This window comes from Sorex araneus, chromosome 5 (assembly GCF_027595985.1).
Source record: "Sorex araneus isolate mSorAra2 chromosome 5, mSorAra2.pri, whole genome shotgun sequence".
Lineage (NCBI taxonomy): Eukaryota > Metazoa > Chordata > Mammalia > Eulipotyphla > Soricidae > Sorex > Sorex araneus.
Window position 1 is genome coordinate 148701171 of NC_073306.1, and position 22570 is coordinate 148723740.

General features: G+C 42.0%; 1 pseudogene; it reads left to right on the forward strand.

Annotated features, from left to right (window-relative positions):
- The window catches only part of LOC129405017 (uncharacterized), a 120412-nt pseudogene extending 102190 nt beyond the window's left edge, over positions 1–18222 (forward strand).
- The last annotated feature ends 4348 nt before the right edge of the window (positions 18223–22570 follow it).

Genomic DNA, 22570 nt, shown 5'->3' on the forward strand with positions numbered 1-22570 from the left:
ATTTCTTCTATATGACAGGTGCGGGCAAATCTCTTGCCTGCACTCCTGGTTGTCTTCCCCGGGGCCCCTCGGAGGGGATGGGCACCAGCTTCCCTCCCTGCCCCAAGCAGAGCTCCCAGCAGCCGGAGACCACCAGAACCTAGCCACAGCCATTCTCGGTGCCCCTCTCCACACATTCGGACAGGCCTCATGCATGAAGGTACTGGCAGAGGAACCCAGGTGTGTGTAATCCCATCAATGGTCAACATCCAGAGAGAGACTTAAAAGCAAGCTCCCAGAAGAGAGTGATGCAGAGAGTCTTTTGTCCGCACGCCTGGCTTTCTTCACCGGGGCCCCTCGGAGGGGATGGCTCCAGCTTCCCTCCCCGGCCCAAGCAGAGCTCCCGGCAGCCAAAGACCACTGGAACCTAGCCACAGCCATGCTCAAGGCCCTTCTCCACACGTTTGGACAAGCCTCATGCATGAAGGTACTGGCAGAGGAACCCAGGTGTGTGTAATCCCGTCAACAGCCAACATCCAGAGACTTAAAAGCAAGCTCCCAGAAGTGTGCAGCTGCTTTGCAGCTGCGCAATATCTTAGAACCTACTTCTCCCTCTGGGAGAAAGTAGCAAGCTACTGAGAGTTTCCTGCCCACATGGGACAGCCTAGCAAGCTTCCCATGGTGTATTCATATACTAAAGCCAGCTACAAGCTGGATCTCATTCCCCTGACCCTGAAAGAGCCTCCAATGTGGCACCATTAGGAAGGCCGAATGGAGAGAACTTCTAAAATCTCAGGGATAGGATGAATGGAGAAGTTACTGAGCCCGCTCAAGAAATCGATGAACAATAGGATTTCGTGATCATGATTGTGAAGTTCATTCCAGACTCACAATTTTATAGTATAGTATAATGTTAAATGGAAGTAGAGTGTATAATATTAAATACAAGGTGAACATTGAAGTCAGAGATTTTTCAGACCTATCTCGACCTTTCCACCCCAGAGCAAGACATCTACATCTTTGCTATTAGTTACGTGCATGAGCTCAGAAGGCCTTCCTGAGTTGGTACCACTCCAACTGACTATGAATCCACAGACAACTGTTGTAAGCTTCGATTGCTTCAATAAAGCATAGGGGATTACAAAATCTATTCTCCCAGAGGTTAAAGGTTTTCAGACAGTTCAAGTATTTATTACAGGACCTGGAAAGGAGTAAAGAATCAACAATTAGGGGGGCTGGAGTGATAGCACAGCGGGTAGGGCGTTTGCCTTGCACGCGGCCAACCCGGGTTCGATTCCCAGCATCCCATATGGTCCCCTGAGCACCGCCAGGAGTAATTCCTGAGTGCAAAGCCAGGAGTAACCCCTGTGCATCGCCAGGTGTGACCCAAAAAAAAAAGCAAAAAAAAAAAAAGAATCAACAATTAAGAGCTAACACCATTGTGAAAGTTTAGAATCATTGTCCTAATCTGTTGAGTAGGAAGGACATGAATCTGTCTCATCTGAATGTTGTGTGTACAAATCATTTCCTATAATAAAAATCACTAAACAGCAAGCCCTATTGTCTTTATATTTGGGTCAATGCTTGGAGACATTGTTCTAGGTAGGATTTAGGGATTGCAGCTCTTTCCAGATATTAGATTTAGCACTTATACAACTTTTCTACACAAGACAAAGATATGAAGAACATTTAGGTGATGTGTAGACAAAAAGCTCTGTGGGAACCGGGAGGTGTGTGGCTTCTCCACTTGGTTGGCTTGTGTTGGTCAGACTAATGACACCCTCTGAGCTAGGTGCAGTACCTGTAGAATGAGGACAAGGCTAACTCATATTATCCTAAATGTCCCCTCTACATCACATGCAAAAGATTTGTTTTTCCTCCAGATTCACTGCACCACAACCTGAGAGTCTGGGTGCAACTCTATGACTTTTTCCTATTAAAAAGCCACAGGATTTGTCCTGTTCAATCACAGAAGAGAAAGTGAATACTCAGCCTACATACACCTTAAATATATAATAATTGTATTTGTGAATTCATGGAAGCATAATCCTGTGCTTAGGTTAAGTACTGGTTGTTTATAGGTAGAACACAATGTTAAGAATTCAGTGTAAGTAAAGTTTAATTTTGGAGAAACTAATGTAATTTAAGGAAAATGTAGTTTAAATAAATTGAACCAGTTTCAGTTGAAGCAAATTGATGCATCTTAAAGTGTAAAAAATATAAAGACACACGCGCAGAAAGGGGTGATATGTGTGTGTGTGTGTGTGTGTGTGTTTGTTGTTTGCAGGCTCTTGGGGAGGCGCTCACTCTCTTGCCTCTCGCGTTCAGTACTCTCGAGCCACTGTGTATGGACCGAATTGGGATGGCTCCTCATGCTCTGCTTCTGTGTGTGCCACAATGCTCTCTTCTAACTGTCTATCTATCTCTGACTCTGTCTCTGTCGTCTCTCCTCTGGTCTCTTCCAATATCTCTTCTTCTGATCTCTCTCTCTCTCTGGAGCCCTTCTGCTTCCCTCTTTGAGCCCTTCTCACTCTCACTTCTCACTCGCTTTGTGCTCCTTATTTCCCCTGCTTCTGACTCCTAAGATTCTCTTCTGCTCTGTGCTCTGCTTCTGTGTCTTCTCTCTGCTTCTGTACCTTCTCTCCTTCTGTGTCTTCTCTCTCTCTCTCTGCTTCTCTTACAGTCTTCGTTTATATAACAGTCACATAGGGTGGTGACACGAATGTGGGTTGAACATTAACAAATCAACAAAGAGGGGTAAGACCAATCCTCCAAGAGATTAACAAAATCTCATCTAAGGAGATTACTCCAGATTACTAAGAGATCAGCTCAAGGGCGATCTCCCATCCAGGGTGTGTCACTTTCTTCTTTCCTCAGCTAGTAATCCACTTAGATAGTTATAGTAAATTTACTTCTAATATTTCTAGCAATGTCATTCTGTATGAGCACAATAAGAGATATATCAAACTTAAAGTTTGGTTCTTCCTGAGGACATCTCACTATAGATTCCAGACCACAGTCCTCAGGTTAGGTTAGTCTTCCTAACCCCAAGAGGTCCTAGTCTCGTCATTATTTTGGATCATGAGAGCATTTGTCTATGACCATATATAGCATTCGTATATATATATGTATATATATGTATATATATATATGACTAATAGCCAAGATGAGGGTGAACAGGGGCCAGGAGGACAGTCAATGTTTGGAAGCTAAGCTTGCCACAAGAGTGTGTGTGTGTGGGGGGGGGGGGGTAGGGCACAGGTAAAAGGATATACTTGATAAGCTTTCATTATCTGTATTGCAAACCATAAAACGCAAAAAAAGAAGGGGAGAAAGAGATGTATAAAGAGAAAGACAGAGAGAGAAAGGGAGGAGAAGTGCCCACTATAGTGGCAGGAGGTGGGATGGGGTGGGGGCAGAAGGGAAACTGGTACTACTGGTGGTGGGGAAAATACACCGGTGAAGGGACAGGTGTTGGAACATTATATGACTGGAATCTGATCATGAACAACTTTGTAAATGTGTACATCACTGTGATTCAATTAAAAAATAAATGGGCACAAAAGAATTTCACTGTTTATCTGACGCTCAAATTATAATTAGGTGTCTTGCATTTTCATGTGCTCTCTCAGGCATGCCTGTGGTGGTGAGCTGTCACATTCAGGGAATCATGCACCACTCAGTCAAACAGACATACTGGTAGGAGACATGAGAAGTGGAGAAAAGATTCAGCGGGGATTCATTGCAACTTAAGGGAGTGTTGAGTTGTGACCTACCCTCCAAACAAGTTACTTAACTCTCCAATAGGAAGATCTGATGATGAGAAACTCAGCTGAACTGCCCAGGCAGCCAGAGACCAGGCTGCATCCAAAAGCAAGTGGCATTCTTATTTGTATTCAGTCTTACTTTTGTCATCCGAAAAGCATAGGAAAGGCTGAATAAAAAAGAGAGGGTTTATTAGCTAGAGGACAACCTACTTGGGCCATCTGTCTAATCAGTCAAAGATATAGACAAGTTGCAGAGAAATGGGGCTCTGTTTTTATTCCTGGTAGTGTTAGGTTGATGAGGCACTAGATATATATTTAGGAGTTTAGGAGAAAGGTAGTAACACACAATTAAGGAACAGATAGTGAACACACGTAATAACATATTGCATGTACAAAGATTGGTGGGGAAATATTACTGTAGTTTGTTTGCAAATGGCCATGATGAAAAAGGTGACTGTGGGTCAAGGATAGATCCATTTAACAGTCTCCACCGATCAGGCCTGTTCAGTCATGGGACTAATGTCATTATCCAAAATTATGGTATTTCTTTTGATGCAATCAGACCCAAAAGAATGTAGCAAGATGGCTTCTCCCAAAGGAGTTGCCCCATACTCTAAATTATAAGTCGAGGTGTATTCCTTTTTACTTTTTCTTTTCTTTTTCTTTTCTTTTTGGTCACACTTAGTGATGCTCAGGGATTGCTCCTGGCTCTGCTCTCAAGAATTACTTCTGGATGGGGCTGGAGCGATAGCACAGCGGGTGGGGCGTTTGCCTTGCACGCAGCCGACCCGGGTTCTAATCCCAGCATCCCATATGGTCCCCTGAGCACCGCCAGGGGTAATTCCTGAGTGAAGAGCCATGAGTAACCCCTGTGCATCGCCGGGTGTGACCCAAAAAAACAAAACAAAAAAAAGAATTACTTCTGGCAGTGCTTGGGGGACCATATGGGATGTCAGGGATCGAATCTGGGTTGGCTATGTCCAAAAAAAAATGTCCTACCTGCTGTAATATCGCTCTGGCCCCGTTTTCACTCTCTCAACAGCAGAAAGTTCCTTTAAATTTGGGAATGGGAGTAAAAAGTTGCAAAAACATTGATTATTATACTTGCATGAGCTGATTCATACTCCCCCACCCAAATTTATTTATGAAGCTGGTTTTCACACTCATTCATCTCCTTCTCAAAGCCTCCAGTTTTCCTCCAAAATGCAGATACTGAACAATACCTCAACTTATGCCTATCTCCTCTCTTTCCATGTTAAAGTCCAGCAAATTCCTTACGGGGAGAGAGACCATTGAATCTCTTCTTGTTTTTCCAGGTATAGGAAAATTGTTCATCCCATTTTTGTGAGTCTTCTGGGGACTTTGCTTTTTCATGATCAACCAGTACAGGCTTGCAAAACATAGGAGCTTCTTAAATGTTGTTAGGATGGGTAATACTCATGAGCATTTTTTTGTGTACCTTTCTTTAAAATGTTGGATGAACTTGAGATCACATTGGTCCTTGGTGGTGGGCTTAAAAGTAGAAATAAGAGACACAGGCAGAAGACACAGGACAAAGAGCTAGAGGACCTCTACGCTGCCACATAGATAAGGGCTCACCAAACATCAGCATAGATATTGCATTTTCAGCTTCCCTTTAATGTAGGATAACATTGGGTTTGTCCTTTCAGCCTTGTCGCAAGGAACTTAGTTTACCTTAAAGCAATGTCCTTTCTGTATAGACACAGGAAGACAGTTAATATTATGCTTTGTAACTTGGGAGCTGATTGACTCCAATAGTATTTACTCCTGGGCATCTGCTTTCTCAACTCAGTTGCCCTTAATTCCTAGCACCCCCAAAGCAGGGTCCCTACAAGGGATGGAATGGACCCAGGGCAAGCTGTGAGCTATCCTGGCATCTAAATGGGCCTAGACAAATGCCCATATATAGAGCAGAGCCTGGCAAGCTACCCATGGTGTATTCGATATGCCAAAAACAGTAACAAGTTTCACAATGGAGACGTTACTGGTGCCTGCTTGAGCAAATCGCTCGAGCAAATATATATATATATATATATATATATGCATATATATATCCCACAAATGAATGCAGTCATTCTTCTGACTCATTTCATTCAACATGGTACTTTCCATGTCAATCCACTTATAAGAAAATTTCATGATTTCATTCTTCCTAACAGCTGTGTAGTATTCCATTGTCTAAATGTACCAAAGTTTTTTATTCAATCATCTGTTCTCAGACACTTGGATTGTTTCCAGATTCCAGCTATTGTGAATATATATCAAAGTGCAGATGGCGTTTTTGGGCCCCAAGGTATATTCCCAGAAATGGTATTGCTGGATCAAATGGGAGCTCAATTTATAGTTTTTGAGGCTTGTCCATATTGTTTTCCAAAAGGCTGGACTAGTCGGCATTCAGACCAACAATGAATAAGAGTCCCTTTCTCCCCACATCTTTGCCACTGGTAAAATTCTTTAATATTATATGTCGTGCTATCTTTGAGTGCTGCTTACATTTTAAAAAATGCTTTTTCAATCTGAAATTCCAATTTCATGGAGCAGTTTATGTTTTCTGTGATAATTCTATTCTGATCCCACAATAATAAATATGGCCGCTAGAGATGGTACAAGAGGGCACTTTCGTACACCTGGCTGACCCAGGTTCAGTGTCCAGCACCCTATAAGGTCCCCTAAGCTTTCCAGGAGTGATCCCTGAGCACAGAGTGAGTAATAAACCATGGGCACCTCTGAGTGTGACCCAAAAATAAACAAAATAATGTATACTCCCAAGTTTAGAAATCTCACTTGTCACCACCATGTCTTGACATAGATAAAATTTTACCTCCTTTTGCTGTGGACTCCATGTTTATGCCAGTCTTCCAACAATCCACATATTAAGGCCCTAATACCCACTGTAGCTAAGTTGGAAAATGAGGCTCTAGGAGAGTAATCAAGTGAAAGGGGTTCTGAAGAGTGGCCTGATCTGATAGCACCAGAGATACTGAAGAATTCACCCCCTCTCCCCATGAGCACCGAAAGGAGGGATGAGATGAGTGCAGTGATGTGACCTACCAGCTAGGAAGCCAGGAATAGAGGCCTCAGATGGATCCTTGAACAGATCACCCTGGGCTCCAGAAGTGGGAGAAAATAGCTCTGTTATTTAGCCAATCAGCCTGTGTTCTTCTCTTACAGAAGCTCTGAAGGCTGAATCCATCTCTCCTGACAGTACATAAAGGTCAAGAACACTGACCCTGACACTTTGTCAGGTATTCACTACCAGTTGTATGAACGACAGTGCTATAATTTTTGTCAACTTCCCAGGGGAACGGGTGCTCACATTCTCTTCTAGGCATGAGTGTGTCTTTGGCAGTCCCTGCTGGAAACTCTCTGAAGACATCATCTTGTAGTGTCAGTGCTTGCTCGTGTGTCTACCACCAGGGACCCCAGAGGGTCAGTGTCTCTGCCATCCTTCTTAGTCATATTTCCAACACTAAGCAGAGTTCTTCCCAAACATGTTCAAAAATTCCAATGATTCTCACTCAAGCAAGATAAATTGACCTACGATAGTAGCCCAGGTATTTGAATGTTAGGATTTTGATAGTTTTGAAGAGAATGAAATCAGTTTCCAGGTACCTCCTCCCAGCTCCCTTTCATATCATCTCTAACCACACAGTTTGTAGACAATTCACACATCGAAGTCCACATGTCTGGGTATTGCTGGGACAAGATCAAATGTTTCCTGTTGGAGCCGCGTCTCAATAGCCCTTGGAGGGCTCTCAATGACCCTTAGAGCCGGTGTGAAAGTGGACCAGCAGCCAGATGGCTTCAAATTTCCACATTCTTTCAGCTTGTTTTCTTACTGTGGCAGATACCCAAGAGCATCCCAAATCCTCAAGGGAGATGAGATTTCAGGAAAATCCATGTTACTTTTTCAACGCAGGACATATGAACCCGTCAGCACAAAGAAGAAAGATGAAAAGCATATACCAGAGATTTTCAAGTTATTTCAAATGATATGAGGAAAATACTCAATAGGAGAGAGAAAGAGAGAGAGAGAGAGAGAGAGAGAGAGAGAGAGAGTATAAGTGTATGGTATGTGTGTGTGTGTGTATGTGTGTGTTTTCTGTTTTCAACATTGAGTTCCACCTGGGAACAAAAGTATCACAGGTCTCCACCTCAGAAGATTAAAACAGGTCAGGGATCATAGGATTGTGGCCACACAAACAGATTATCCTGTTTCCTGAGGCATCTTTTATGTTGCAGCTGCCTCTTCAGAGAGAAGCCGTGCATCTCATTGTCCTTCTCCTTTCCATTTGATCCAACACCATGTAAACAAGTCATGTTGAATAGGAAAGAAAACATTTCAGGCATATGATTTCAGTACAGTTGAAATTTCAATATAGTTGTGACACTTAGCTTGTGTAAGTGCAAGTGGGCTCACTTGCTCTGGAACAGCAAGTGGCATCTCATCCTAGAAAGAAGTTGTCTTAGGACTGAATTTGTTGGCTAAATTAATAAGAACCAGTTCAACACCAACTGTTACACAATTATTGTGGCTCATGCTTCCACAGAAATGATGTCATGTCACCAACTCACCCTGGGGAGTAGTAATAATGCTACTATTTTCCATCAACAGTTTTGGGAAGACATGCCCGCAATCCTTTTTTAAAGAGAAAAATCAGTACTGGAATCCATGCATCTTTGACTCGATGCACTATTCCTTTAGTTATTTGGTGAATATTTATTATAAGTAGTTTGGCAAATTACCAGTACAACTGAATAAAAGAATATACACATTCCATACAGTATTTTATTTTGTCATTTTGAACTAATAAAAATGAGGTACAAAGTCTCAATATAAAAAGTTTGGCTAATTTCTCTACTTTGGAAGTCTTGAGAGGGGAGTAATGCCAAACTTAAGCTAATATGTGAAAGGCTGTCAATAATCAATGAGATATTATAATTGCAACATTAGAAAAATTTATTTATATCAAAGATAGAATCTCATTTTAAAATATGTCTGAACAATCCTACTAAGAAACCACACAACCATTGTTCACAGGCAGCTCATTGGCAATAAGATGAAAAGTTGACATTAAGATTCAAAAACAACTATTGGTAAACAAAAGGCCAGGAAAATGAATGAAACATTTAACTTGGGTTAACTATGATAAAGTTGGCAACACTACTGTAGTATGGCATAAAATAATTTTCTATTTCTCTGTTATGCATTTAGTTTAAAAGCAATATAAATAGATCTTTGTGCCTGCTAAGGAGTAGACTTGAGGGGTGGATTAGAAAAGAGGGCCATGGGGGTGGGAAGATCACACGAGTGGTGGGATTGGTATTGGAACACTGAATACCAGAAGCGACTCTATTATGAACAACCTTATAAACCACTATGTTTAAATAAAGTTAAAAACACTAAATAAAACACACAAAAAAAACCCACCGTACTCACATCTCTAAGCTCCAAGTAATTTTGGTAATAATTGTATCTATTTCATTTAATATTATGACAATTGAGAATTGAGTGAGCTAATCTTTCCAAAGCACACAGACAATGCTGCTGCACCATATCCCTGAAAAAAAAAACAGAATTCCTCAGGGAAAACAGACTTTTAAATACATCATTTTAAACCTATAATGCAAGTGATATTATGGTTTATAAAAAAACCTCACAATTGTGATTAAGCAATTTATGGGTTTGAAATTAATATTATATGCCTCTGCTTTCTTTTATAGTTTCCCTGTTAATGACCTAAGACTTATTTTGCCTAGAGCATCATTATCAATCAGTCATTGGCAATTCAATAAATACTCTGTCATTTGGGCATAAATAGTCTGATAATATTATATATTTACATAATGAAATAACTGCTTTTATTTCTCAAATGGAAGTTATTATCATTTTATTATTGCTTTAGTAATATCATAGAAGTATTAGTAATAATTATTATTATAAACAATTTGAGGTCTGCTCTTTCCTGAATCACTGCTTCAGTCATTAAACTCAATTACCTCATTATCTAAATTCACATGGATTATAACCCTGAAAGGCATGCACAGAAGGGCTTTGAAGAAACCACTGTGTCACCTTGTGCATTCACAAAATAATCAAACACATTGAGTCCCATATGGTAAAAGGTGCAACGTCCTCTGCAACCTCGCCTTTGACTTCCATTTCGATCCCACATTTTGGAATATTTATTTACCTAGAGTTCAGACAAGACCCTGTACTCCCCCCAGGGGGACATGGAGAGATTCTGTTCTAAAGAAGTCCTTGGGAGAAACCTATATTTCATGCCCATTGGCATTTGGAAGACTGTCGAACTATCTGTTGGGAAGTTTCTTGCTCAGAGTATAAACAGAAAGTTAGAGGGTGGCCAAGTATTTGCCTTCCCATCGGACTGGAAGCTCTCAGCACCTTCAGCTCACCATCTGCAAGATAGATCATCAGAATGTAACAGACCATTTATTCTGATGATCTCCTTTTACTGATGTAGAAATGGAGGCCCCTAGAAGTGAAGCAATGTGCTCAAGGTCACGGAATGAGTCAGCGTTGCTCCCGATTAGAGACCACACTCCCAGCGATCCTTTTCCTCCTTTTAAGTCAAGCATGAGTCTGTGACAAGAAAGAATTTGGGTAATTGTAAACAACAGGGCACGATTCAATACCTTGTCCTCATTCAGCTGCACCAAGGAATGGAGTTGGCTGGAATGGTGAGATTATAGGCTGTCAAGAAGACCTTCACTGAATCTTTAATTTTTTTTTAAATTCAATCTCCATGTGTTTCTTTAGCCTATAGGTTGTAATTTATTTCTCTCTAAAACCAGGATCATTATGTTTACTTCATGGAATTATTGCCTCATTAAGATGAAATCTGAGAACATGAGCTAAGGAGTAGCACATAATACTGGAAATACCCAGGAGTCAGAAATAAATAAAGAAATCCTTGTTCCTCTTATCACTTAAACTGAGGCTGTGAGAGTCCCGCTTCGGTCCCTAGCACTATGGCATAATTCAGTTTCTGCCACAGCTTCTGCCTTTCAATTATTTCTCTTCATTTCCCCAGTCACATTGTAAATGAATTCCTACTCAAAATGTGGAATAAAAGGAAATTCTGAACTATAATTTATTAAGTGACTTCTAAAGACAGGGCATCAATGGGTGGGACACAAACACACACCTACAAACACACACCCCACTTTCACAGTAATCCCATTCTCCTAAACTACTTTCCCCCTTCAAAAAATATCTAAAGGGAGACTGAAAAACCATTTTAAAAAGTGTAAATCCATGAGGACAAAACTGAGAGAAGAGAGCAACAATTTTGAAAGCTGGAAAGCAGATGCCTGAGTTGGTTAACTAACTTAGCAGACTCTCAAAAAAAGACTCTGGATTTACATCACAGAACTGAAAGACTCAGAAAGGGCAACACCATATGTCCAAAGGATGGGAAAGAAGGTGGGCAAACGGCAGCAGGAGTGGCTGAGATGCTGTTGGAAAGTCATGAGGTGGCTGGATCCCTTCTCCTTTTCTCTCTACAACTTCCCCTCCAATAAGTAGACACAAGAACTTCTTCCCTGAGGTGACACTTGCAGGTGTCTGAGCAACATTGCCATAATGAGAACCATAAATTTAAGCGGGCATTTACATATTCAGCGTGCCTCTTCCTAGCCCTGAACTTTCAGTGTTGGAAACTTGACTAATATACAGAAAAATAAAAGAGTTTCTGCAAAGAACTGGACCAGCCCACGGGAAAGGACATAATTCCCATAACATAGGCTTTATGGGAATAGGCAGTGAACGCAACCAGTTAGATCTTCCTCAGGTAAACATACCAGCGGCCTGTAGTTATGTCCATCCTTGACTGGCTATTGGTCAAGGTCTTTTGGCATTGAAGGATAAAAAGTATCTAAAGAGAAAGTCAGACAAAGAGAGAGAGAGAGAGAGAGAGAGAGAGAGAGAGAGAGAGAGAGACAAAGTAACTAAATGAGAAGAGAATCCATGTAGAAATAAGAGAACTTAAAAATACAGTGATTTACAGAACAAGAAGACAAAATTATCAAATGGCAATTCTCAAAGAGCAACAGAAAGAAGTCTTGGAATTATGAGAAAAGGGAAAGTTATATTCAAATATGAGAAAAGACAAGCAAAACCTAGCAGAGACCTTTAAAGATAAAATTGAGTCAATTTGGCAAAGCATAGAAGAGAGTAATAGCAAAGTGGATGAGATCAAAATATAGAAGTGAAACATCCAAGATTTCAATTAGGGATGCCCCATAGAGTACAAAGTTTAAAGAAAAGCATTCACCAAGAAAGTAGTCAACCAGTTCCTTGAGTTTATAGAAATAGAAGAGTTTCTGTTTCAAAACGCTTAAGTAATGCATGGAAACAATTCTATATGCAGACCTACAATCAAGAATTATCAGAACATTAGAGAGGATAGAAAAGATTCTATAAGCATCTATAAAGAGGGCCACTATTGCCAGCGAGGAGATAGATGCACACGTGTCACTATAATTCTCTACTTCTCAACAGTGACACAGGAAGTTACAGGCAATGGATAAACGCATTTAAAAATCTGAGGAATAGCTAGTAGGGTTCTGATTTTTCTTGGGTTTGATCTCTGGCACTCCATATGCATAGTCCCTCGAGTACCTCTAGGAATGAACCCTGAGCACAGAGGGAGAAGTAACCCTGAGCATTTCCAAGTGTGACCACCCCACAAAGGACCCAACAAAGAGAAAAAGCAAACAATTCTGAGAGACAATAATTTTCCCCTCTAAGACTCTTTCATACATTCAATCAAGGGCACAAGAAGGTAGAATAAAGATATTTTAGACAGACAAGAAGTTGATTTTCGCCTCATGAATTCTGAGATATCATCTGCGAGGATTGATATGCTGTCTGTGAGTGGGAAATAAAGCAGAAAGGAGGAAACTGTAATCCAGGAGGCAAATAGGTGCCCTAATACCAACATCAAGTTCAGTCCTCATAGTTACATATTATCGACTTTTTATTATTCATAACTCTTAAAGGGCTGGAGCGATAGCACGGCACGTGGCCGACCCGGGTTCAAATCCTTGGTCCCTCTTGGAGAGCCCGGCAAGATACGGAGGGTATCTCCCCCACACGACAGAGCCTGGCAAGCTACCATGGTGAATTGGATATGCCAAAAACAGTAACAAGTTTCACAATGGAGACGTTACTGGTGCCCACTCGAGGAAATCAATGAACAATGGGACGACAGTGCTACGACAGTGCTACAGTGCAATTCTCAAAATCCTTTTTGTTACTTCTTGAAATTTGTAGTTTCATACATCCCTCTTCTTGTTTTAAAATTTGACACGTACCTTGACCCCTTAGAAGAATCAATGACAGTCGTGCTATACATAAACAATGAAATTCTATGCAGCTGTGAGAGAACACAAAGTCACTGCAACATGAATGGGACTTATGGGCATCTCGCTAAGTGAAACAATTCAGAGGAGAAGAACCAGGGATAGATAATTTCCCTTGCCTGTGGAACACAGCGCCTGAACCACGGGATACACAGCGGTGAAGAACAAACCCTTGGCTCGGATGACAACACTGATGAACAAACAGATGAGAGATAAGAGGTGGGGTGTGAGTGGGGTGGAGAAAAGGTGGACTTAGGGCGAGTCTGGAAAAGGCCGTGGATGGTCCGGGTATTTTGGTGGGGGGGGGGGGCGTGCAATAACTTTGTACATCTTTGGGGAACTGTCCTCTTGACAATGAGCCCAAGGTTGGGAGAGCTCCCTAGGCAAAGCAGTTTAGGTCTTTGAGACTAGAATCTAAGACAAAATCAAAACAAAAATGCCCCCAGAACAAAAAAAGATTAGATTACAGGGCAAGCAAAAATGCACCCAGAAAAGAATAGAATAAAACAGTTTGGGGTCTTTTAGGTGTAGAGGGCAACATAGAACAGGGAATTACCATGACTTTATTCTAAATGTTAAGGGTGCCCGATGACTGGCTTGGTGGAAATACACCAGCCTCTTTTCTTTGCGTACCTATTGAATTCTGATGTTAATTATCCTTAGAGTCTCTGTCAACTTAAACAATGGCTCACGTGTTAGGGGCCAGGATGGAGGAGCAATTGTACTAAGACTGCATGACCAGCCTGGGTGCTCAGGAGATTCTAAAGTCTGGGAAGTCCTTGTGTTTTTCTCATTCTCTGTGCCAACCCTCGCTACACGGAAGTCAAAGGTGCCAGTCCGTTTGGCTTTGGACGTACACTGATACTACTAACTTCACCTCTATTGAAATTAGAGAAACTAGAATTTTTTTTACTTTCTTTTTAAAATTTTTTATTTATATTTATATTTTTAATTGAGTCACAATGAGATAGTTACAAAACTGTTCATGACTGGGTTTCAGTCATATAATATTCCAACACCCATCCCTTCACAAATGTACATTTCCCACCACCAGTGTCCAGTGCTCCCAGTTTTCTTCCTGTCCCCCAATCCCCTGCCTCTATGGCAGACTCTCTCTCTCGCTCTCTGTATCTGTATCACAAACTATAAATCCCTCGAAGAAAACAGAGAGAATAATTATTTTAATGACCACTGACAAAATTTTTTAGTGTTCTATGTGGCTTCTTATCTAATTTCTTCTGCCCTTGTCTATGTATTTGTCTCTCCTCTGACTTTCTTATAAGATAGGAACAGGAGAAAGCAAAAGAAAACTGACCTGCAAAGCGAAGTGATAAGGGAGCTGTCTTTGCAGCAGGCCTGGAGGAAGTGAGAGAGGAGAGCATGCTGCAGAGGTGCCTGCAAGACAGAACATTTAAACATCTAAGGTATGTGTGCTTGTGTTCTTGTGAGATGTGCTTAACAGGGAAAATTTAGACGGGAATCAATCGTTTATCGGTATGAAAAATAAGCAAAGGAAACAAAAAGTAAAATCATTGGCCTCATGGGTAAAAAATCTTGCAGGAAAATAAATATAATAATATTAAATTAAATGCAGTTATATTGTAAAAATAATGTAGTACTGACTATTGGACTAAAGGTGCCAGATGAAACAAAATTAAACTGAAATCCTTAGATGAGCATATGGGGGAAACGGAGAAAAGGGAAGTACGGGGAACAGAGAAGATGATGGTGGAGAAAATGTAGGCAAAAACATCTTCGGGATTGGGACATCAACATTAATGACTAACAGAAAAATCGAGATATATAATAATTGTTTTGGAAGATGCAGGCAAAAGTAAAACAAGTTCTTGACCTAGTTGGGAGAGTTAGAGTCGGCTGAGAAGGGAAGAGGGGCCCAGGGGTGCTGGAGAAGATACACTGGCACTTCAGTGGGTGCCATGCAGCAAGATTAGGTGCCTAGAGAGCAAGCGCCCACACTATTATAAAGCGGGAGAAACAGAAATAGAAAAGATATAGACAAAGACAACAGCACAGAATCATTTCCCCCCAGGCTGGAGCAGATGCCCCCAAGACAGTGTCTTGGAGCCGGGGTAGGCGTGTGAGAGCTGGAGAGCTTGTCTAGGGCCCGAGGAGCTTGTGTTGTGCCCTCAGTGCGGATTCCTTGGGTGGCTTATGTGACGTGGTGAAGACAGAGGTGGCAACCTCAAGAGAGAAAGCTTCTGCTTTTCTCTACCCACCTCTGGTGGCCACGGGGAAGCACCTGCGAGATTCAGGGCTGATCGAAGTCAGTACTGCCCTGCACAGTACTGGCGCTCACTTCCTGCCCACCCCATAGGCCAGCGCCTGAGGTCCACTTGCTCTGCACCATGCAGGGAGCTGCCGGCGCCCCCCACCCCAACCCTCCCCCCCCCCGCGCCCGGCAGGAGGGAGGGATTGCTCTTTGCGGCAAAGTCAGTCAGTCCTAATTTTACCCCGACCTTTTGGGTTCATGGTCCTTCCCTCACAGAAAAACTTTTCAGGAGAAGACGAATAGTGAAGTATAATAAATTGATTGGGGAAATAAAGGGAAGGAAGCAGAGAGGAAGAGGAAGATGCACACCGCAGAGAGAATCTGGGCTTCACATCTCAAGAGGAGAAGCAGACAGCAGCTCACCTTTTTTAGTTACTTGGGATAAGCTTTGTCCAGACTGCCCTTCCCAGTCCAGTGCTAGGTGGTAGCCAGGAGGGAGCTGGGAACAGGTGAGGGTCTTTTAGATCAGTGGAGCTCTGCCCCAGGCCTTCAAAGATGCTTGGGCCTGGAATTCTGCATCTCAACAGCGTTCCTAGGCTCCTCTGATGGGTCCTTGGGCTATTCGGCTTTAGATGCTGTTTCTGCAACATGCATTGCCTGGACCCCTCCCATTACCTTCCAGCCTGCAACACTTGTGGAGCAGCTGATCTTCAACAGGACCTATAGCTTCCTGCGCATGGAGGGGGGGGAACAAGAGGAGTGCCCTCAGCACCCAGCACCACTGGGTGTGGCCCTAACCCTCCCTAAACACGCCCCCCCCCAAAAAAAATCACATCTGTGCTAGAAGACTGAGTTGCAGTTCTTATCAAGTTTTGTATACATCTGCGATCCTTCGAAAACGCATGCATGGTTACTTTTGGTAAAAATACAAAAACCGAATTGCAGCCCAATGTTTGCTAAGATGCCTCTTGGGCTACCATGAGTATCTAATTATACTCATATTATTCTTACAAAGTTTTTTTTTCTACTTCGACCCAGAACAAACAAAATTATCCAAAAAATCAGTTTGATGCATTACCTTTGCGGTCTATCCAAAGCATATTACGTTTAGATTCTTAATATTAAATCAATAAGCAGTTACATCCTAGAACAATCTTTCTGTAATCCTCGCTGGGACCCCTTTCCTGAACAAATTCAAAGGCAGGACATTGCTCTCATTTTACCACTAGAGGGAGACATTGGTCCTTTTACCAAGCACTCTATAGCCAGGAGCAAATTGCTCCTGCCGGCGACAGGTAAGAATTACAAAGCAGAGGCCAGTGTTATTTTTACCTTCCTGGAGTGCAAAATACTGGAGTGTGAGAGGACCTTGGAGGTCATCTGACCTCACCCTTTCTGCACTCAGAGAAACGCAGTGGATTAGTTTTTTTGGGTCATGGGATGAGGGAGTAAGAAAGCGAGTGTTACAAAGTCTCAGGGCCAGAGAGATGGTGCAGGAAGATAGTGCAGGAAGGACCCTTGAGATCTTCACAGCAGGGGATGCAGCCCTGAAGGCATCTAAGCACAGCTGGGTGGCCGGGGGTAGTTGCTGAGCAGGAGCAACCCTGCGTTTGCACATTGTGATAGTTGGCTGAGAATTGCCAAAAGCAATTCTTTTTGGGGGTGGGGGCTGGGGATGTTTTCCTAAGAAAAAAGCTTGCCCCCCCAATGGACAGCTTCCCATTTCTCTAACCTGGGGAACCCAGGAATGAAATAAGATACAACTCAAAGGAGCTACTTTTGCAGTGCTAGATCATTGAACTAAGGTTTGATTTTTTTCAAAGTAACACCCATTGAAAGTTTATTATGTGCCAGACACTCGGACTTTTTCATCTTATGCCAGAATGTGCCAGTCTTTAGTATCATCACTCCCCTGTATTCTGAGCCTGAGCAGCATCTCACAGTGTTGGAGCAATGATTATCCCTTTTGAGCAGAGGATGAAACGAAGGTGCAGTGAAGTGAAACGACCTCCCCCAAATACACAGACAGTGATTAGCAGAGCAGATCCTCAATTCAGCTTTGAAGTTCATGACCTGATGGTCCAGGGAAGACTTGGGACTTTTCTCTTAACATGGAGCAAGCTAGTTTCCCGCTGGTTGGACGTGATCTCCCCTTTATAGGCAAATTTAAATGATTCTCCTCTGACTGCTGAGGTCCTTGGAGACCTCAAGCCGTGTGTGCAGACTTGCCTCTGAGGTCTGATTTCTTTGCATTCACAGTGTCTATCCCATGCCCAGCAGCCCAGCTCCTGAAATGTTAGTTGAATGAATAAACAACCAAATTTCCATCCCAAACAATTGCACAGGCTACATAGGCAGGCACGTCACATCTCATAATTCAATGGTTTTAGAAAGCTCCACAAAAGCTAGTATTGTCCCCTCGACTGCGGTGTGGAGCTGGTCCAACCAAATGGCTCATTCTTCCTGCTACTCCCCCGACCCCAGCCCCTCACTTGCAAGGCTGTTTTGCAGTCCATAAAACACAACTGTGTCACCATACACAAGGGCAGGCTCCTAAACCCACTGCATTGTCTCATTTCATGAGCTGACGTGTCGACACATTCCCTAACACCTGCAATCTATACCGTTTATTGCTCTGGACCAGCTAAGCCCTCATCTTCTCAGCGGATGGAGCTCAGAGCTGGTGGAGTTCACTATTCCTCAGGCCTCAGAACAGAGGGGGCGCGGAGGGGCGTGAGATGGCTGCTGTGCAAACATGAAACTGCATTCAAAGGGGACAGTTTCCTAATGGAGTTTACAGCTATGGAAATTTCCTCCCTAAAGATCAGCCATCTCTGAACCCAAAACAGTACATTCCATAAAGCATCCTCACACACTCTCAAAGTCCCTGCTGGAAGAATAGGAATCATTCCATGCAATTCTAGAATTTGGGGAAGGGGGGTTTAAAATGTCCCTGTTGTCCCCCCTCTAAATGTTTTTTTTCACACACATATTTTAATATTGACTGCTTTTGGATGCACCTTGAATTTTAGCATCTCTATAGATTCTTTTAACTACCCAAGTGTAGGATAACATAATGGTAGTTTAGATTTATTGGGTTACTCCCATCACAGTGCTCCCATTCCTGTGTGTTTATCTGTAACTTCTTTCTTTGTGTTCTGTTGACTTGTAAATATTGTTTTTTTTCTTCTCCTTGAGTCCTTTGCACACTTTATTTAGAGCCATGTCCTTTTGTATGGGCACAGGAAGACTGTAGCTAATGCTATGTTCTGTAACCTGGGAGTCATTTGACTCTACATGATATTTTCCTCCTGGGCATCTGTTCGTTCAAGATGGGCCTGGCCAAAGTGCCTAAGGCTTAACTATAAGTTAAGAGCTCGGCCATGGACAAATGCTGTCATGATCCAAAAAGTAATAACTAGTGGCCTGATCGCTGTAGTCTGAGTCTGTGGCAAGATGTTTCCAGGAGAGCTGCCCTGCAAGCCTCAATGTATCTTTTACTGTGTCCATACAAAAATAACTAGTATTGAGATGTTGACGGAGTTTTTGGACTGAGGAAAAGAGAAAAACACCTTAAGAGGTATTTTGCCTGCTGGCAGTCAGGAAAGGCTTTGGAATGCCCCTAGGTGGTGTTTCCTTTGAATCTGTTGGCCCTCAGGAAGGGCTTTCTTATGTTGATTTTGCTGCCAGACTGTGTATAGCCTAGAGGGCAAGGTGGAGAGAGACAAGTAGGGGGAGAGACTAGTGAAGAGGAACAGAATCCAGAGAGCGGGATGGAGGAGTGAGGAGCTAGGGAGGAAGAGTGCTGGGGGAGAGAGAGGAGACAGGAGAAATGGGGAGCTCAGAGAAACTGGAACAGGCACGTGGGGAGAGAATGGAATAAACGGCATCAGATCAACCAACCGGCTTGGGCCTCATTTCCTCCTCTGTCTGCCCCATGGCCCTGGGCCGCCCCAGCTGGGCAAGTGGCCCTGGACCAAACCCCCCTCAAACCCAGGGGCAGCCAATGGGGAGAGCCGCCTTGGCGGTTGCCCCCTGCTGGATGTTTTTTACACCCAGGTATGTCTATTTTGTAAAGAACAATTTATTGAAAAAGCATTAAATTTGCATCTTTGTCAAAAATTATTTGGCTGTATATGTATGGATTTATGATAAGTTCTCTCCTACTGATTTATGTATTGATCCCTTCAATACCAACAAACAGTGTGACTTAATAAGAAATCTTAAAATCAGGATTATGAGTACAAATTTATTGTCATGTTGACATTTATTATTTATTTCCTTGTTATAATAACTTAGAAATAGTATGTGTGATTTTATTTTATTTTATTTTATTTTGCTTTCTTGGGTCACATCTTGTGATGCATACAGGTCACTTCTGGCTCTGCACGCAGGAATTATCACTAGCAGCACTCAGGGCACCATATGGGATGCTGGGAATCAAACCCAGGTCAGCCGTGTATAAGGCAAACGCTCTACCCCCTGTGCTATCGCTTCAGCCTCCTATATGTAATTTTAGCTCTAGATATTATGAGAATTTCTTTATTGCCTTAAGAAAGTTCTCTTAGTTGGGTGATAATTTTTATCACGAATGATACCATATTTTGTAAATGTTCTTTCCATTTTAATTAATATAATTTTTTCTTGACAGAGAGTCTCTTGCATGCACAACTGGCTGTCTTCCTTGGGGCCCCTCGGAGGGGATGGGCTCCAGCTTCCCTCCCCACCCTGAGCAGAGCTCCCGGCGGCCGAAGACCACCAGAACCTAGCTACAGCCATGCTGGAAGCCCCTCTCCACACATTCGGACAGGCCTCATGCATGAAGGTACTGGTAGAGGAATCCAGGTGTGTGTAATCCCATCAACTGCCAGCATCCAGAGAGAGACTTAAAAGCAAGCTCTCAGAAGCAATATCTTGTAGCTTACTTCTCCCTCTGGGAGAATCTGGCAAGCTTCTGAGTTTCCTGCCCACCTGGGACAGCCTTGCAAGCTTCCCATGGTGTATTCATATGCTAAATCCAGTAGCAAGCTGGATCTCATTCCCCTGACCCTGAAAGAACCCCCAGTGGGACATCATTGGGAGGGCTGAGTCGAGAGAGACTTCTAAGATCTCAGGGAAAGGACGAAATGAGAGGTTACTGAGCCCGCTGGAGAAATCAATGAATAACAGGATTTCATGATTGTGATCGTGATAATTTTTTCTTGTTTAGATTGCTGATATAGTAGAGACTATTATTGATTTCCAAGTATAATTTTTGTTAGAAAAAAGTTATCATCATACATTTATCTATAGATTATGTTTGATTTATTTTATTGATATTGATACAAGAGATATCTTTCTCTTAGCTTAGAATCCATCCCCTCTCCCTCCATTTGATATTATCTTTGTCTGACTTCTGTGAGTAATACTAGACTCAGAAAATGATAAATGTTCATTTATCTGTTTCCTAGAAGTGTTTGTCTAGAATTGTTTTTTCCTTCCCATATATTTAGCAGGACTTTCCTAGTGTATCTCTCTAGAGATGTGAACATAGGACAGAGATAGGAGAGGGGCTCAAAAATTTCTTTTGATATGGCATTTACTATAAATCTATTAGTAATTATCCCACTTTATGTGATCTTGATTTTAATAGTGGGTTTGAAAGAGTTGTAATATGGGCAGGAGGAATAGACAGCACAGCAGATAGGGTACTTGCCTTGCCTGGGTTTGATTCCCACTCCCCCATATGGTCCTCTGAGCACCACCAGGACTGATACCTGAACACAAAGTTGGAAGAAAGCCCTGAGAAACACCAGCTACGGCCCAATTAGCAAAACAGTCAGGGGCTGGAGAGATAGTACAGCAGGTAGGACATTTGCTTTGTACAGGGCTAACCTGGGTTTGTTTCCAACAATCACATATGAACCCTGCCAGGAGTGATCCCTGAGCACAGAGCCAGGGGTAAAACTTGAGCACTGCTGGGTCTGGCCAAAACTACAAACAAACAAAAGACAAACAAGCAAAAAGAAGAGTTTTAATAGTTACAGTTCCTCATGAATTGGTTAATTATCTCTAAGTTATAAGGCTTATGTTTCTAACAAAATTCCTTTTATTATTCTCTTACTATTAAGAAGCTCAATAGCAATATATGTGTGTGTGTATATATATATATATATATATATATATGTATGTATTTGCTTTTTGGGTCACACCCAGCAACAAGTGAGGTGCTCAAGGGACCATATGGGTTGATGGGTTGCTGGGACTCAAACCCGGGTCGGCCGCAGGCCAAGGCAAACACCCTACCTACTGTACTATTGCTCCAGCCCCAGCAATATCTTTTTATCCTTCTCATTAAATTATTCCATTCTTATTCTTCCTTTGTTTTGGCAAAGATATGGCAACTTTGCTCATTTTTCACAAATTGAGCTTTTTGTTTGGATTTTATCTCATTCTTCTGTTTTAGATATCATTGGTTTCTACCTTTATCATTATCATTTTCTTTATTGTATTTAGTTAGATGTTTTTCAAGTTTCTTAAGGTAGGAATTTACATTACTGATTGGGGATGTTTTTAAAAAGAAAACTTGGACCAACCAAGCAGTGTTCAGGGCTTACTCCTGGCTCTGCCTGATCTCAAGCATTATCTCTGGGTGTGCTTCAGGGACCCCTTGGGGTGTCAGGGCCAAACCCAGCTCATCAGTGTGCCTTACCCACTGGACTATCTCACAACCCCCAGGATATTTTTATGTGTAGTAGCCAATGATAAGATTTTTTTCTCCTATAAATTGCTTTAACTATCACACAAAATTTGATCAATTGTATTTTTATTTTTACTCAGTTCAAAATACTATCTTAGTTTTATTGAGAGTAATTCATTCACTGTGAGTTATTTATAAGCATATTGTTTCTAGTATTTGGGGTCTTCTGTGATTGCTGCTGTTGCTGTTGATTTCAGCAGATCAATGTTATTTAAATAGCTCATCCCATATTGTGTCAATTACGCACCATAAATGTTTTCCTTTGTTTCAACTCCAAGGCTTTGTTCTAACTTGGCAAATATTCTATGTCATTAAAAAATAAAGTTTATTTTGCTGTTGCTTAGAGTAGTCTATAAGGAAATCTGTATACATACATATATATATAGTTTGTGGATGATATATATACATATATACATATATAGTTGATGGATAACTTGTTCAGTAATT